General features: G+C 39.8%; 1 pseudogene; it reads right to left on the bottom strand.

Moving 5' to 3' along the window:
• Positions 1 to 14,545: 14,545 nt before the first annotated feature.
• Positions 14,546 to 15,122, bottom strand: LOC110321175 (annotated as a pseudogene).

Below are 15,122 nucleotides of genomic sequence, written 5' to 3'. Positions count from 1 at the left end.
TATGTGGGTGCATATGTGTAAGTGGGTGCATATGTGTATGTGGGTGCATATGTGTATGTGGATGCATATGTGGGTAGAGGGCAGAGGTCAGTCTCAGGCTGTCATTCTTCAGGAGCCAGCCGCCTTGTTTTGTGAGACAGAGTTTCTTACTGGCCTGTCAGGGGAGCCAGGCCGATCAGGAAGTTCAGCATCCTCCTGTCTCTGACTGCCTAGTGCTAGAATCACAAAAACACTACTTGCCAGGTTTGTGGTGGTGGTGGTGGTGATTTCTGAATGTAGGTTTTCATAGTAACAAGAGCTACCATTTTTGAGCCTATAATATATTCAGTATTTAACACAGATTTATGTAATAGCTTTTAACAACACCAAGAGATAACATATCTTCCCATTTTGTGGATGAGGAAACTGAGGCTGGAAGAAATTATAAGTAACTTCCCAGGAAATAGGAACAAGGCATGAGAAGTAAGAACAGAGCTAGGGCTCCTTGTATCACAGTTAGACTGGAAGTCTGAATTTCTTGGACTGTCCTTCTGTGACTGACAGGACACAAGTTACTGGCCTTAGAAAACTGATTTATCAACAAAGCAATAATCTTTCTAGCAAGTTTCAGTCTGCTTCCACCTTCTTACCTTTGTGTTGCAAGCAGACATTTATCCTTCAAGTATAATGGAATCAGTGGCCTATCTTCAGCATCAGGGGAAGATGCACTTGGAGAATTTTGTAGGTAAGACACTGAAATGGTAAGAGTTTCAATTCTGTGCAAGATTAGCTTTCTGAGTGTATTGTATAAACTGTCCTAATATTTGAGTTACTATTACTTTGGTCTTGGCCTGTTGCTGTAACCAAATGATCTCTACTCAAATTGCCCTGGTGATGGCGGTATGTGTTCCTTCCTACCTGCCCCAATGTTCTGGGTTCCTGAATGAAAGACACACACACACACACACACACACACACACACACACACACAGTCTTATATTTTAATATGCCTTAAACAGCTCAATGGTTGAGCCACTTCCAAATCTCCACACTGCTGATGTACTTTCTGAGAATCCCAACTCATCATTTACTAAACCTATATCCCATCTTGGCTGCCCCGGACCCAGGCGTGCAGCCCTCCTGGGCTCCGATTTCTGACTCTTACATGATGGCTGTACTCTCTTCTGTACCCCTCAAGCCTGGCATGCTGACTCTCTCCTTCCTCCTTCCTTAGTCCCTTGCCTGGGAATACTAAAGTTCCACCTCTGTCTCACTGCCCAGCCATTGATGGCTGGCAACTTTATTTACCAATCAAAGCTAATTGGGGTCAGGGATCCTCAGTGTCTTACATGCAGATTCTTGAGCAATTTTGGGGACCCAATAAACATAATATAAGCATTAGACCAACTCTACAACATTGGCCCTTAAAGAGGTAGCAAGACTAAAATAAATTTAAAACTTTTATATTGCCTTAAATTTCCATAGAGGGAGTTTCTATTTCCACATGTTTGTCTATGTTCATAAAGCATATTAGGTAATTATTTACAGTGGCTCTATTAATAAAGTTAGTTATAATACAATATCAAACAGTGTCACATTATTTTATATATGCAGTGACATATAGGACACGGGTTAAATTCACCACATTTAGCCAAAATTTGAATTATAAACCTGAAAGTTCTTTGCAAATTTCCCTGCTAGCCAGTTTTCTTGATTGACATAAATTCACATTGGCTAACACTAACATTTATCAAAAACAGAGCATTGACTATGGAATGCTAAACTAGTTATCTCCTAGTTCAGGGGTTAGTAACCATGACCAACAGACCAAATGTGGCTCATGCATATTTCTGTAAACAGAATGATCTTGACTCACAGCTGTCTTATTCACTTGTTTCACCTGTATTGCTTTTTTCATGCTACAACGGCAAAGCAGCTTAGCTGGTAATAGAAGCTTTATGACCCACATGGCCAAAGATATTTATTATCTGCCCTGTACAGAGACACTGCTGGTCCTTGACTTAGTCCAATATTTTTGGAATAGAGATGAGTGTGCATGGCTGGAGCCTTCACCAGTACTTCCAAGGACCTCAGGTTCTGTGCTTTGCTGATGCACAGACATACGCTTTAACCCAAATCCATCATTTTGTGTGCCTTTCCCCATCTCAGGGCGAGCACATGTTTGCTTCACATATTGTTGGAATCTCCTTTTAACATAACCATATGTTACTGGTACTTTTTTTTAGCATAAAACCTTTGATGTTAACTGAGCTAATTTTCTCAGCTCATATTCTGTTCTCAAAGACCTTTTCAAAAGCTGTTAGTATTGAAACTTGTTTGTAATATATTGTTTGCCCTGGCCATTGAGATATTTTTAAATATTACAAATTTTACATTTCATGGCAAGAGGCTTCAAAATCTAGGGAAAACCTTTAATTAAAATACTGAGTGTTAGCCTCCTCCTGGTTGCCTTCAGATCAAGGTGCAGAACTCTTGGCATCTCCAGTACCATGTCTGCCTACACGCTGCCATGCTTCCTGCCATGATAATGGACTAAATCTCTGAACCTGTAAGCCAGCCCCAATTAAATGTTGTCCTTATTAAAAAAAAAAAATACAGAGCGTTACTTAAATAAATTAGGAGATTAATTCAAAATACTTGTGTAGCATGTCCAATTACTTCCTTTATTGGGGGCTTAGGTATAAAAAAAATGACCAGAAATCTCATCCAGCACAGGCTTTTGCAAAACTTGAATTGCTTGGAGGGTTACTACATGGGCAGAATATAAATACACAGACGACAACCAATGATGGCTGTGCTCTTCATTCTTCTCCACTAGGGATAGTGTCTAAATTTTATTATTTTCATCGGATATTAAAACCTCTTAAGTGATATTTCCATTAAAGCACCTTTTTTTTAATGCATGTTACCCCCTCCCCAAATTGTCTGGTTAAACTAATTTTTTTAATAGAGGAAAACTGCCTTTATAAAATACATAGCAATCCTGGATAACAAAGCAATGCTAAACCAAGCTTTTGAAAACTACAGAACCAAATATCTAGGGCTACTAATTTTGGCATCATAATTGTTATCCAACGTAGGTATAAATCCATGGAACAAGGGGGGTTATAATAGTATTTTTTCCATTTTAAGGGAAATCCAATTGTTTCCCCCTTGATAGCTCTCCTTTTTTCCCCATTCTATAAGCTGTCTTATTTCTTTATATAAAACATTTCATGTCAGAAGCTTTTATCCTTTTATTATAAATTCACATTGCTTTCTTATAGTATTTCCAAGAAATATGAATATTGATAGTGAATAATATACGCATCAGATAGAGGTTGAAGCACATCATGACAGTCAGTAAGCTACACAGCGCTTCATTCCCACAGGTTTCTCTTCACGCTTGTGGAGTATAGCTCTCTCTACAAGCAAACCAAACCTACTTCATTTTAACTGTGAGAGACAAAACAAACAGAAGTAAGTGTTGGTTCCCAAGGCTGGGTTCTGCTGCCTTTTAGTGTGCAGCAGTGGAGGCAGAATGGGTAGAGGAGGGTAATCAGCTTGAAAATCCTTATTTTGTTTTTGATGATCTCCTCTCTGTTGCCATGGAAACCAAGCTAGCAGCCACACAGTTGCCAGAATTGCATTTTCTTGTTTTCTCTTAAAGATTTAAAGCATCAAAGAAAAGGTGAGGTTTTATGATTGTAACTGTATGTTCTCACTTACTTTCAAATAAATTATAAACAAATATTTTTTTTTATTATCTGCTGCATAGAAGGTGTGAGCAGTGGGTGTGAGAATGCTTTAAGAAATGAGTAGACTATGTTAGTTTCTAAGACCTAGTCTATTGATAGTGTATTTTTAAAAAAGAAATCGAGAAATCAAGCTTATTTTTAAAACCTGTAATAAAGCATTAAATCTAGCATAATTTAGTAAGATGGATTTTGAGAAACAACTTGATTTCCACACCAGGCAGAATTCGCTTTCTCTTCCCAAGCATTAAGTCTGGGTGTCACGGGTGCTACTTTGTGTTGAGAAGAGCGTTATTGTTTCAACAAATAAATGAAAGTAAAGAAGCTTTAAAAAAAAAACCTAAGACTTTTTTCTGAGAGCTTGATATACCGATACATGCAATAAGTATTTTGTTTGAGGAGTGACTGTTAACTGATCAGATGAGGTCTTTTGGAAACTCACACTAACTGACACATAAAGCCTTACACAGGAGCCAAGGGAGATGCCGAAGAGCCCTTGTCTAGCAAGCATGACATTCCGGGGTCTGGCAATTGGACCTTTTAAAATTGAGTTTGACAGCCCAAGACCCCGGTACTCAGAAGTGAGAGAGGCTCATGAGCTCAAGGTCACCCTCAGAGCTCAAGGTCACCCTCAGAGCTCAAGGTTAGCCTAAGATACCTGAGACCCTGTATCAAAATGAAGCAAAACAAGATAAAAGAACCCGATTTGAATATATTTAAAACATGCCATAAGCTTTCAGAAATAATTGATCAAATACAGTTTGCCCAGAGGGAGAGAGAACACACACCAGAACGGAAAGTTCTAGAACTCAGGTCTCTAATCCCATGCTCCTTGTGTGTCCACTAATCTACCAAGTAACAAAACTCCAGCTTCAGCTGCAACCACCCAGGCTGCACGCTGAAGGAAGCAAGCACTAGAAGGACACTCATTGTAACGAAGGGGGCTCTGACGGTCACATCCAAGGAGCCGGAGAAGAAATCACCAATCTCACTTTTCAGAACATTGTCAGGACTCAGCATCTTCTGAAAAATGCTCCCAAAGCCTCTTGGTACTTTGAATTGTGGGAATCTAACTGCATCTTTTTTTCTAACCACAGCCATCTGTCTATCCAGGAACTCATTCAGCCAAGGCTTCAGTGGGCACTGCTTCAGCTCTGACAATAACAGAGTTGTGTGCAGAATGTATCCGTGGGGACCCACTTTCCCGTGTCAGTTATACACTTCACTCTGTGTTCGTATCGCTAATACTAGTCAGGTGGCAATGCAGTTATGGTGTGTGTGTGTGTACCTGTGTGCATGTGGAGGTCAGAGGAGACATAAGGTGTCTTCCTCAGTGTCTCTCCACCTTACTTTCGAGACAAGGATTTCATTGAACCTGGAGCTTCATAACCAGACTGACTGACTGGTCACCAGGCCCCAGGACTGCTCCGTCTCGGCCTCCTCAGTGCAGGGGTTACAGGTGTACCTTACTACGATACCTCACCCAATGTGGTAACATGGGTGCTGGATGTTTGTGTAGCAAGCATTTTACCAACAGGGTCACTCTGGGGGTTTGTTGCTTCATAATACTGACTGTCTCATTTATCTCAGTCTCCATTACAAAGGTTGGCACAAATGGTCCGTTAAATGTTTTGTGACCACATAAACTCGATTTTTGTTTTCGCCTTGATGAAAGACATACTGCAAAACAAACAAACAAGAAAATCCATATTAGCTGAGGAGACCAGCAATATTGGGGAGCAATAGAGCAGAACACTGCTGATGAGATCTTCACTATTGATCAGGTCTTTATTGATTACAGTTCATTTCTCCAGCAGTAATCCCAAGCTGTCATGTTCTGAGTACCGAGTCTGTCAGCCCTTATTCCTAGCTTTGGAGTCCCCCCTCAGACACTAAGACCAGCCAGCTCAGGCTTTATTTTCTTCCCTGTTTTGTATTGCAGAGAAAGATTTTCTCCTCCTATCCCCCTCATCTGATAGCATGGCCTACCGCTCCATATCTGTCCTTTCATGAGTATTTTATTGTCCTTCTATAAAGAAGTTGTTGAGCACACTACATTCATACAGAGAGCTGATTAGCAGATAGACGGGTGAGGATTGCGGTGGTGTGTATTTAAAGCTTGTATTTAGAGTTTGTATTTAAAGTCTTAACATTCCACTCCCTGAAACGCCTTACTCAGCCTCCTCTCCCCTCACTACTCATTAACTAGTGATCTCAAAAGGATTTCTGTCTTAGGGTTAAAAACTTATATGTAGAGCTATAGCTAATATCTCCAAACAACTAGCGTACATTAAACCTGTTCTTCAACCTCAGTTTTACATTCTTATTCCAGTCACACACAATTTGAAATTACTTTTTTTCTTTTATATATTCCTTCTTGCTGAAGAAACAGGGTATGTTTAAGTGCAACAGGGTATGTTTAAGTCCACAGTGATTACGCACAGACTCAAACACGGAAATCATCATCCCAAAGAACAAATATGTGGGAACAATCCCAATTTTTCAGACCATTTTTACATTAGAAAACTCTTCAAGGCCTTCGAGATTGCATGGTGGGTTAAAGAGATTGCTTGCTGTCCAAGCTTGATCTCTACAGCCCACAAGGTGGAAGAAAGGGAACAGACTCCATAGTGGGTGCTCATTGACCCCGTGACCTCCATACAGATGCCATGGCATACTCCCCTCCAGTAAACAAATGTAAAAGTATCTTTTAAATTTAATAAAGCCCAGAGTCAGTAAATTACTGTAAATTGGTCTAGCCACATTGGCAGCCTTTACAAGGGAAACACAGGATCCTAGAGTATATAATTCTTGCTAAAGGTGAGCTTGAAAACCAAAATTACAGAGCATTTAAGAAAATCTGACATCATGTAAGAGAGCCATTATATGAAATACACAGGAGAAATGAGTAATTCTGGGTAATATGGAAATAAAATAATCTTTGGAAAATTGTCTTTTTATTGTTTTTGTTTTGTTCCCTTGCTTTGAGCCAGGGCCTCTAACACAGGCTGGTCCAGGAACTTACTTTGTAGCCAAGGATTACTTCCTTTGTCTTCCAAGTGATAGTGTTACAGACATGTGCTACAGTCAGAGTTCATGCACTGAGGGTTTCATTCATACTAGGCAAGCACTCTAACAACCAAGCTATTCCAAGCTCTGGAAATATGTCTCAACTAACTGAAGAAATTTTACAAGTGAGCCTGGAGTATATAAAGTAAGATAAGACGTTATTTTAAAAAAAGAAAAGGGCGGGGGCTGGAGAGATGGCTCAGCGGTTAAGAGCACTGACTGTTCTTCCGAAGGTCCTGAGTTCAAATGCCAGCAACCACATGGTGGCTTACAACCATCTGTAATGACATCTGACGCCCTCTACTGGTGTGTCTGAAGACAGCTACAGTGTACTTACATATAAATAATAATAATTTAAAAAGATTTACTATTTAAAAAAATAAAGAAAAAAGAAAAAAGAAAAGGGCAAATGAAGTCAGGCAGAGTGGCCCATTCATATAAGCTAAACGCTTGAGAGACTGACACGTGAAGATGGAGTTCAAGGCCATCCAGGACTGCCTTTAAGTGACAGATCTATTTCCAGCTTTTCAAAGGCCCTCCATAATTATTTCCACAGGGGTTACACCAGTTGGTACTTCCACCCACAGTGAACAAGTGTTCCCCATCCCTCGTCTACACCAGCATTAATCTTTTTTGCCTGTTTTGGTTTTGATCTTAGCCATTCTGACTGGGATAAGATAAAATATCAAACTAGTTTTAATTTGGGTTTCTCTGATAGGTATTTCATCTTAGAAAACTATTTAGCTATATGCCTCATTTTTTTAAAATTGGGTTTTGTTTCCCTGATACTTAACTTTTTTCAGTTCTTTGTATATTCTAGGTGCTAATCTTCTGTCAGACATATAGCCAATAGAGAATTTACCCCCACTCTGTAGGCACCTACCACAGAGATACTCATACATGTTCATCACTGCTCTATTCACAATAGCCAAGAGTGAAAACAGCCTAGATGTCCATCAACTGACGGGTGGATAATGAAAATGTGTTACTTTTACAGAATGGAATATCATTCAGATGTCAAGAAAAAATGAAACTCACAGGTCAGTGGATGGATCTGGAAATAGTCTTTCTGAGTAAGGTAACCCATACCCAGAAAGACAAATGGCTTACATTTTCTCTCACCAGCAGATGTTAGCTTTGAATCTTCAGATAAATATGCTTCTCTTGGAATATACATAGACTCCTTGAAGTCAGTAAGAGGTCTTGGGTGTACTTTTAAGAGGTGAGGAAGATGGAAGATGTTGGCAGAATGGGGTTAAAATGGAATAATGGATCAGGAAAGGCTAAACGGGTGTGGGAGTGGAGGGCAGGACAGAGGACGGAATCCTCTGAGGGATAACCAACACTAAGCATTTTGAAAACATGGAAACCTAATTCTATAAATTTTCCTAAAATATATACATACACACATGTAAAAAAGAATTTAGACGGAGTTACCCTTTAATGGGACAACAAGCCTCTGCTTCGTGGAGCTAGGAATGGGTTACTCTTTTGGAGTTCCCACAGTGAGACCCACAGACCATCTAAACATGATACACTATTGAAAATGCTCTTAGTAACCCTCCAGAACTTGATGCATAAGGACTTCTGTGGAACATTCCATACACCCAAGTCATAGAACATGGAGAAATCAAGCTGATAGTAACCTGGAAGCTTCACCACTCATTGTTAGCTCTCATAGTGCTGAAAAGTGTTATGCATAGTACCACAGGAGGAAAGTAGTTATCACCCAGATGTGGATCCTGCAAGCTACAATAATGTTCAACCTGGCAAGATATACCCATTGGCCCAATAGTGACACAAAAGCCATAGGAGTAACCAAACAGTTTCAGATGGGATCTAAGTTCCACTTCACAAAATGAAGCCTATACCTGGAACCATTGCAGGGATCAGAACCTGTGGCTAGAGAAGTCATAGGCTTTAGGAGAGAACCCACTACTATTATTCAGCTAAATTGCCATTATGTTAAATGGACTCCTAACGGCTTATTGTTACACCCATAGATTAGTATGTCTCTCAACCTTCCTCAGAGAAACTTCTCTCTGCAGCAGATAGTGATGAACACAGAGCCCCACAATAGGTCAAGATGCTAAGAGTAAGAGACCTTGAAATGTTCATTTCCGAAGGGGACAACTATACCATACCCCCTCCTTCCAGGGTTCTTCTTCATTGTAGAAGAGGGTGTGGGGAGATTTTAAGAGCCCATGGGTGATGGGAGACATTAAGAAAACAATGTCTTAAGGGCACAGCAGGGCAGTTGCACATATGAGTTCATAGAAGTTAGGATAGCACGCACAAGAACTGCACAAGCTCAAGCCAGCCAAATAAAAAAAGAGGATATGTTCACAAAGTTCCACCGTAGCTGAGGAGTGCTTGGTAATTTACAACTTCTGGGGCAAGGAGAGTCAGTTTTCTTTCAGGGTGCAGCCTCTGGTAGGTAGACTATGCTTCAGAAGATGGCCACACACCCAAGAGTATATGGGTAGCATGTATTGGAAAAGGACAACAAGGTTGAGTGGGTAGGGAAGGGTGACTGCAGCTGGGAGGAGTTGGAGGAAGAGGGATTAATACAATAAAAATATAATGGATGGCAATACCAGAATTAACCACAAAAAGAAACGTGGGTTTTAAGAAATAGGCATTCTAAACATAGAAATAAAACAACCCTTTTCACCATTACGAGCACAAACTGGAAGACAGATTTACGCATCTCATTGAGAGTGTGATATAGAGAAATAAGAAGACCTAAGAGGCTTACCGATAAAGAGGATAGAAGGAGAAGCTCCAGCATAAATCTAACAGCATTAAAGAAGCATGAGAATATTTAAATAAGAGAGTATTTGAAGTGATAATGGTCAATACGTTTTCAGAATTAGGAAAAAGAAGGGTGAGTCTGTACATTTGAAAAACATCCTTAAATCCCAAGGAGAACAAATAAGAAGGAGCCATGCCTTTAGACAGTATACTGAAAATTATAGAATGCCAAGAAAGGAGAAAAATCTTTTAAATGACAGGAGATAAAAGGTGGGGGTTTTTTTTTCTCCCCAAAGAAATGGCAAGCTGACTGCAAAGGTGCTTCTCTCAGTCACCAGCAGCAGATGCCAGAAAACAAGAGAGCAGCCTCAAAGCTTTGAGGGTAATGAACCATTTACATAGAATTCTACTGTCAACTACAGTATTGTCAACCACAGGCAAGATAGAGACTCGTGTGTGTGTGTGTGTGTGTGTGTGTGTGTGTGTGTGTGTGTGTGTGTGTGTGTGGGCGTGTGCGCACACACTCACACACAACTGCTCACTGAGGAAAAAGTCTGATGTTGGATGGATTTCTCAATTATTCTCCATTTTCTTTTTTGAGACAAGGTTTCTCACTGATTCCAGAGCTACCAATTTAGCTAGGCCGGCAGGCCAATGAGCATCAGGGATCCACTTATCTCTGCCTTTCTAGAGCTAAGATTATTAGTGCACATCTGTGTCTGCCTTTTCATATGGATGCTAGCAATCTACCTCGGGTCTTGACCTTTGCATAGAAAGCCCTTTCTCAGCTGAGCCATCTTTCCAGCCCAATTGTCAGACATCCATATTCTAGTACGTTTTACCCAGAGTACTTTTTTGAAAGAACAACCACGGGATTCAATTCAGCACGAATGAAAATGAACTCCACTTGGAGGATACAAGGTGGGTGGCTATTATGACACTAATGCTGCACCAAATGCATTTGTTGCTTTCTGCCTTGTCCCTATGGGAATATAAGAAAGATGCCTATGGCACTTGCTTTGACCTGTCAACTTAAGGCAGGCCAGAACCACCTGGGAAGAGAGTCTCAAAGAGGAAGTCTAGAGAAAGCTGGCTGGTGTTTCCTGCCTGAGTTTTTCCATTGGGTTAACTGCAGTGGGTGGACCTACCCTCAGAGAAGGCGGCTCCACTCCCTGGGGTTGATTTGAGAACTATGTAAGCGTTGAGAGACAAAGTTGAGGAGAGGCATGCCTGTGATCATTCATTTCTCTTGGCTCTTTAAAGTTTTTCTTTCTTTTTTGTTTTGTGGTTATCACTGTCTTATGGCATGTGTGTTATGCACATGTGTACAGTGTCCGAGGATGCCAAAGAGGGCATCAGATTCTATAGGACCGAGTTAAAGAAGGATGTGACCCACCATGTGAGTGTTGGGTATCATACCTAGGTCCTTTGGAAGAGCATCCAGTGCTCTTCACTGCGAATCCATCCATCTATCCCCATTATCTCTGCTCTTGACTGTGGATGTAACTGGCTGCCCCAGGTTCTTGCCACTTGACTTTGCCACAACGCTGGGCTGATGTAGTAATATTTTAGTAAATCCCAGCACAGGGTTACTACCCATCTTAGACCCTTTATGTTCCTGAAAGAAAGATACACACTCTCCCTTTATATTTTAATATGCCTTAAACAACACAATAGCTAGGTAACTGCCTAACCTCCATGCTGTTAGAATCTACCTCCCACCGATAATTCCAAGTTACTACTTACTAATTTCTAAGTTCCATCTTGACTGCTCTTAACTCCAATCAGAAGCCCTCTGGGCTGTGTTCTCTTGTTGCCTTTCCTGAACATTCTTTACCCTTCCATGGCCACTGTCTTCTCTCCTCCCCTGTTCACACTCCTAAGGGTGACATCAACCTCAGTCCTGCGTGGCATATCCTCTCTTCCCTTCCTTGAGGTCCCAAATCCCAAGAAACCTAACACACACACCCCCCTCTCCTCTCTAGCTATTGGCTGCTGGCATCTTTATTTACCAATCAGAATTAACTGGGGGCAGGTTCCCAGAAGCTACAAGCAGATCCTCTTAAGTAAACAGTTTGGGGGGACCCAATTTGCATCAGAATACAAGCAGCTAGAGACAGACCTAGAATTGTATGTTAAGATAATTTCTCACTCCTCTAAGCTGGCCTTTTTGTTTGGGTTGTTTTGTTGTCAGAGTAACAAAATGAAATTGAGACAATGCCCAAAGTTTATACCAAGAAATTCACCTCTCAAATGTCAATCAGATTGTTTCATGAAGTACCAGCACATTTAAAAAGATTTTAATGCTTGCAAAATACATATACTTACAAACTTCTAACATGATACAGCACATTACAGAGAACATGTCAATAAGTACATACAAACTAGTTTTAATATATTTGATAATATGAATTGGTTATGTTGATAATGGTGATAAAACAGATTTTTGCTTATTTTGTTTTTCTTGAGAATCAAACCCAGAGACTTAAACATGCTGGGCTCTACAACTAGGCCACATTCCTAGCCCTAAAATGGTTTTTATTTAACGAAATTAATAATTTTAGAAAGTAGGAAAAATAAAATTAAACCTGAAACAAATATTCATTCCCCCACCTCTGCCACTACCAAGAAGTGAACGTTATCTTTTTCTTATAGTCTTTGATGATTTTTATGAATTTTTTTAGAGTTAAAAACATACTATACTTATAATTTTGTTTCTTAACTTTTTTCTTATAGCATTGTCCATTACCAAATACTTAGAAACATCCTTTTAACAACTGCATAGTATTCCCACAGAATAAATGTAGTATGTACACTATCATTAGATCTTCAAATATTTTCTGTATCACAAAACTGAGGTTTGATAAATCTTTTGGACCATTGCCCGGGGGGAGATTACCAGCCTATTTTCTTTTGTGCCACCAAATCTGTGTGGTGCATCTCAGTTCCTCATTCTTTGTGGTCTCCAGTACTGAGGGTGAGCTATGATTTCCCAGCACTCTCCTGCCCCTCTCAGCTCTCTGTACCCTTCTATCATGTTCTCTGTCTAAACTCTCACTGTATTAACTGACCTGTAAAGCTTCAATTCCCACACAAACGCGCTACTGAAAATTTGCCATAGATCCTGAAGACTGTGTTCCTGTGAGACTCGCTGCCTTCTAGATATGTCCACCATTCCCCAAACAGGATACACCTTTCCCATGAAACAGCCCTCCCTCTGGTTTTCTTACTTCCATATATGACACTGCAGTTCTTCTGTGGAGCCATCTCTAATTCCTTTCCCCTGGTGTCACAGTGATATACTGAGTCAATAGCTCTCCAGATTTCTTCCGCTTTGCTCTATTTTTACAAATGTTTTCAATATAGTCTCTGCATGGATTATTGTTATCTTTTTTTGAAAGTAAAATATATTGAGATATTTTTAAATTATTATAAAAATATCAATTTTGGATTAAATAACAGCAGTAAGAATATAAAGACAGACACATTTTAAAAATAAATTGCTTACTATGTTGTTTTGTTCTGTTCTTGGGTTGGTGGTCTGTTCTTTACATGTCAGGCGTGGGCTACATCACCTTTTTAAACATTCCTTTGCATTTTTATTGTTCCTTTATTCTCTTGCACTGAAAGTGTTAATTTTCAGTACTAGTTTATTGCATTTGTTTTGTCCTATAGTATAGAGTGAATAACCCTCAAATAATAACATGCGTTACCATGTACAATAAGCCTTGAAATTAAAATGTTTTCCTCTTGTCTTTAGACTGTATCTCACTAATAGACTGATGATACATAGTCCTGTGTCTAAAATTATTTGAGTTAAATATATTTTGGGGGAAGAGATACACTTTAGCCATAAGTCCTATGGAGTTTGTTAATTGTCTCAATTAACTTTTGTATTATGTAATTGCTTTTAAAGTAGTTTGTTCTTGTGGCTGGAGAGATGGCTTTATGGTTGAAAGTGTTTGTTAGTCTATTAGAGGACCCCAATTTGGTTCCTAGCTTTCATGTAGCTGACAACTATCTCTAACTCTAGTTCCAGGTGATCTGGTACCCTCTTCTGACATTTACAGGCACCAGACATGCAGGTGGTGCACATGCATACATGCAAGCAAACAATCATCCAGAGAAAATAATTAAAAATAATTTAAAAAATAATTTTGCTTTTGACTGCTGTATTTGGGGGTTCAAAATAAAAAGAAATTAAAATAACCTATAGGAGCTATTATTTCTACTCTTGCCTCCAGCATCCAATTCCTTCTATTCTACTGACATTTTAGTTATCCTGTGGTTTTTGTTGTTGTTGTTTTTACACAGAATATGACCAAACATAGTATATTTTCTATATATGTATTTTTTTGGCCTCCTTCCATGATCTTTACTATATTTCTGACTATAAGACAGGTAAGTTAGGGGTACTGACTGTTCCTCCAGAGGTCCTGAGTTCAATTCCCAGTAACCACATGGTGGCTCACAACCATCTATAATGGGATCTGATGCCCTCTCCTGGTGTGTCTGAAGACAGCTACAGTGTACTCACATATATAAAATACATAAACCTATAGTTTAAAAAAAAAAAAAGACAGGTAAGGCAAATGGTCAATGGAGGTAAACCCAAGCTTGGGGAAAAAAAATCACATTTTAGCAGTCTATAAGGAGATACACATGACACCCAGAATAAGCCCCTAGTCCCCAAATTACACTGATTTTTAAGACAGATCTTTTTCTCAAAAAAATATAATCCCAAGCCCACATTCATGCCAAAGTTTCATTTTAGCTAAACCTTGGCCATTTCATAAAATTATTAAAAGCATAGTTATAATCCTATGCATATACTGTAATTATATACATATATTTATAATATTTATTATATATATAAATGTATATAAATTTAAAGCCTACACCCAGAGGTCAGTGTAGGATCTGGAACTGTCATATATACATAAACTATCGAAGGGGTAGACAGTCTTCCATCCCAGACTTCTTGGAGGTCACAGTCCAGGCATGATGTAATGTTGTCCAGCGTGTTTGACAAGACCTGTTGAGGACATCCATTCAGTTCAGGTAGTTGTGTGGTCAGGCATGCCAAAGGGCCAAGAGCACAGATAATGGAATCCAGGCACACGGGCTAGCTTCAGGAGACTGCTACCATGCCTTCTGTCACCTGCAGGTGGTGTCCAATGAGGCTGAGGGACTCTCCCAACAACTGGAGATGAGCAGTGACCTCAAAGGGCTCTGTTTCAGGGGCTTTGGCTGGTGAGGCTGGCACAAGCATTGTGGTGGGTGGGGATTTCTTTTGGGTGACAGTGTTCCCACAGAAGCAGCTCTGACTTTCACGGAACCTTCTGCACTCGATGCTTTTCTTTTCACAGCTGTGGCTTCAGCTCTGTTCTGTTTGTGCTACAGATACTGCGAGCCTTTGGCTTCCAGTTAAGTTTTTCTTTTTCTGGCAACTGCTTCCGTACTTCTAAGTTCCCCAAAATCTATACCTAGATGGTCAGCCACAATGGTTACCTGGTACTCCTTACAGAATACCTGGTAGGGATACATGTTCTTCTTTTCCAGCAT

The sequence above is a fragment of the Mus pahari genome, chromosome 5 (genome assembly GCF_900095145.1).
Source record: "Mus pahari chromosome 5, PAHARI_EIJ_v1.1, whole genome shotgun sequence".
Classification (NCBI taxonomy): domain Eukaryota; kingdom Metazoa; phylum Chordata; class Mammalia; order Rodentia; family Muridae; genus Mus; species Mus pahari.
This window is presented reverse-complemented; position numbering and strand designations above follow the sequence as displayed.